General features: G+C 46.8%; 1 non-coding gene across 1 annotated transcript; it reads left to right on the top strand.

The window, feature by feature from the left end:
* Positions 1 to 417: 417 nt before the first annotated feature.
* Trnap-cgg (transfer RNA proline (anticodon CGG)) lies at positions 418 to 492 on the top strand. Its single transcript has one exon. It is a non-coding gene; the product is annotated as a tRNA-Pro (tRNA).
* Positions 493 to 3,995: the final 3,503 nt, after the last annotated feature.

Here is a 3,995-nt window from a genome sequence, read left to right as displayed (position 1 = left end):
TAGTGTTACAAGACGAGATTAGTCATTCATCCACACTGCTGCCCCTGAAACTTTTAAAGAGGCTGCTACCCCTCCTCAGGAACCACATTTTTGTGTCGCCTCTCCACTGATGCGCCCCTGTTGCGGCTGCAATTTCGATACAACTATTCGTGTCGTTGAGACATGCAAGGCAGCCCACCTCGGCCAGATCCTTGGTTTACGAGACGCGGCATGGATGACTAACATTGTTGCTCATTAAGTACCAACTTAGAACAACAAAATCATTGAAACTTCCTGGCAGATTAAAACTGTGTGCCCGACCGAGACTCGAACTCGGGACCTTTGCCTGCAAGGTTCGCAGGAGAGCTTCTGTAAAGTTTGGAAGGTAGGAGACGAGGTACTGGCAGAAGTAAAGCTGTGAGTACCGGGCGTGAGTCGTGCTTCGGTAGCTCAGTTGGTAGAGCACTTGCCCGCGGAAGGCAAAGGTCCCGAGTTCGAGTCTCGGTCGGGCACACAGTTTTAATCTGCCAGGAAGTTTCATATCAGCGCACACTCCGCTGCAGAGTGAAAATCTCATTCTGGAAACAAAATCATTGTTATGAACGCTGTCTCTGTATCAGATCGAGAGATTTCTTCTTTAACCTGTTTAAGGTAAAAATGTGATGAAGGCATTAACAGTGGAACTTTGTCTTTGTTTTGAAGATGAAAGAGGAGGGCAACAGTGAAACTAGATGCTTTTTTGGCTGAGCACGAAAGAGACCGATTACGAATCGTCCACATTCAGCAGGTCGATCGCTATCATTTCCTACCACGCAATGGCAGTGTTGAGCCTGGTGTTCTTGCGATAGCTGGCACGGTAGATCAGCGTATTCGGTCGGGGGAGTGGGCAGTCTCTGTAGTAAAGAGACTAAGCGAATTTCTCATCGATACTATTTGAAGGATATCGTGGGACATCTGGACAGGAACAGGCTGCAGTTACAGGTGGGACACTGGGAACAAGTTTGAAACTTCATCCTCTTATGAGACTCCGTCTGCCTATAATCGAAGTATTGTTATATGACTGACATAATAGAGTTCAGATACAATTGTGTCGGAAAAAATTACCTGACCTACAATTGCTTCAGTCAGATACGGGACAAGGAACCTAAAAGGAACTTCATTAAAACTGTTCGTTACGAAATGTTCATAATTACAACAATATTCGTTTTTCTTTTTGACGTTGAAACTACTGTTAATATTAAAGTTGTGTTACTGATGTTGCTGGAGCTCGTTGTTCTGTTAAATTAATCGGGGTATGATCTTGCCAATTGGTTCTCTGGGTCTTGTAAGTGTTTAACGATAATATGTTAATCTCCTTAATTAAGTAAAATCACAAATAATGCAGATTACCTGTCGTCTCGAAAAAATGCAAACAGATATTGACCGTAACTTTTTCAGAATGAAACATCAGATTAAATCAACTTCCATATATATTCTTCACTTTTAAGTAATCACAAAGTAACCTTCTCAAATATATTAATACTTTGACAATATATCCCCCCTGGGTACAACGGAGACAGGTTACATTTCGACTATGTCTTCCACAGCACAACTCCGCCTCTCCACTATTACTACTCGCAGCAGCGTAAACATAAACCAAAGGTACACTACTGGCCATTAAAATTGCTACACCACGAAGATGACGTGTTACAGACGCGAAATTTAACCGACAGGAAGAACATGCTGTGATATGCAAATGATTAGCTTTTCAGAGCATTCACACAAGGTTGGCGCCAGTGGCGACACCTACAACGTGCATGACATGAGGAAATTTTCCAACCGATGTCTCATACACAAACATCAGTTGACCGGCGTTGCCTGGTGAAACGTTGTTGTGATGTCTCGTGTAAGGAGGAGAAATGCGTACCATCACGTTTCTGACTTTGATAAAGGTCGGATTGTAGCCTATCGCGATTGCTGTTTATCGTATCGCGACATTGCTGCATGCGTTGGTCGAGATCCAATGACTGTTAGCAGAATATGGAATTGGTGGGATCAGGAGGATAATACGGAACGCCGTCCTGGATCACAACGGCCTCGTATCACTAGAAGTCGAGATGACAGGCATCTTATCCGCATGTCTGTAGCGGATCGTGCGGCCACGTGTCGATCACTGAGTCAACAAATTGCGGACGTTTGCAAGACAACAACCATCTGCACGAACAGTTCGACGTCGTTTGCAGCAGCATGGACTATCAGCTCGGAGACCATGGCTGTGGTTACCCTTGACGCTGCATCACAGACAAGAGCGCCTGCGATGGTGTACTCAATGACGAACCTGGGTGCACGAATGTCAAATCGTCATTTTTTCGCATGAATCCAGGTTCTGTTTACAACATCATGACGGTCGCATCGGTGTTTGTCGACATCGCGGTGAACGCACATTGGAAGCGTATATTCGTCATCGCCATACTGGCGTATCACCCGGCGTGATAGTATGGGGTGCCATTGGTTACACGTCTCGGTCACCTCTTGTTTGCATTGACGGCACTTTGAACAGTGGACGTTACATTTCAGATGTGTTACGACCCGTGGCCCTTCCCTTCATTCCATCCCTTCGAAACCCTACATTTCAGCTGGATAATGCACGACCGCATATTGCAGGTCCTGCACGGGCCTTTCTGGATACAGAAAATGTTCGACTGCTGCCCTGGCCAGCACATTTTCCAGATTTCTCACCAATTGAAGACGTCTGGTCAATGGTGGCCGAGCAACTGGCTCGTCACAATACGTTAGTCACTACTCTTGATGAACTGTGGTATCATGTTTGAAGCTGCATGGGCAGCTGTACCTGTACACGCCATCCAAGCTCTGTTTGACTCAATGCCCAGGCGTATCAAGGCCGTTATTACGACAGAGGTGGTTGTTCTGTGTACTGATTTCTCAGGATCTATGCACCCAAATTGCGTGAAGATATAACCATATGTCATTTCTAGTATAATATATTTGTCCCATGAATACCCGTTTATCATCTGCATTTATTCTTGGTGTAGCAATTTTAATGGCCAGTAGTGTACTAAGTGTAACCTGCAACAGCTTTACACAAACATCGCAATTAGGGTCTGTCCCATCGTTATGATTCTAATCTCTTACCTCCAAGTCTGATTCTACCACTCAACCGTACGTCAGCGACTGCTGCGACGGAAGCAACGTTTCTCCTGAAATACCCTGCACAGTAAATCTGAGGAGACCGCCCAGGCGCAACAAGGAGAACCTAAGTCGGTGACGTGGCGACAATGTGCCGGTGGGGGGGACTGCCGTGAAAAGTTGCCCGTGGAACAGCAGAAGCGTGCCCCACGCCAGGAACAGGCAGACACGGGCACGGCCGGTCCACCTGGAGGCCGTAGCATCAGATAGCGCCACAGCTGCCGGCGGCCACGTCACGCTAATTAAATAATGGGCCTTTTGTTTACCAAACGGACGGCGCATCATCAGTTTGCTGATAGCGGGCCCTCCCGTGGCTTTCTGGATCCTCGCGAGCCGGTGTCTGCTCCACCTGCGGACAGGGAGAAATCGGATATGCCACACCGAAATACAGCTGTTTAGCCCCTCTGCAACATATGGTGCCGATACCGACGAGGATTCGACTTCAGCTGGGTTATTTAAATGGCACGAACTTCAGATAAGCTATTCCCTGACGAAGAAAAGCTACAAATAGTTCAAATGGCTCTGAGCACTATGGGACTTAACAGCGGAGGTCATCAGTCCCCTAGAACTTAGAACTACTTAAACCTAACTAACCTAAGGACATTACGAACATCCATGCCCGAGGCAGGATTCGAACCTGCGATCTTAGCGGTCGCGCGGTTCCAGTCTGAAGCGCCTAGAACCGCTCGGCCACTCGGGCCGGCAGAAAAGCCACAGAAGAAAATGCTAACGCACAAGAGCGTATTTTGAGTTATTGCGTTCCTATGTTGGGTTGGTACATACGGAACTGTTTGGTACCAGAATGTCGTGCACTCGAAACTAAGACATAT

The sequence above is a fragment of the Schistocerca cancellata genome, chromosome 1 (assembly GCF_023864275.1).
Source record: "Schistocerca cancellata isolate TAMUIC-IGC-003103 chromosome 1, iqSchCanc2.1, whole genome shotgun sequence".
Lineage (NCBI taxonomy): Eukaryota > Metazoa > Arthropoda > Insecta > Orthoptera > Acrididae > Schistocerca > Schistocerca cancellata.
Note: the sequence above shows the minus strand (reverse complement) of the source record. Positions and strands in the feature narration are given on the sequence as shown.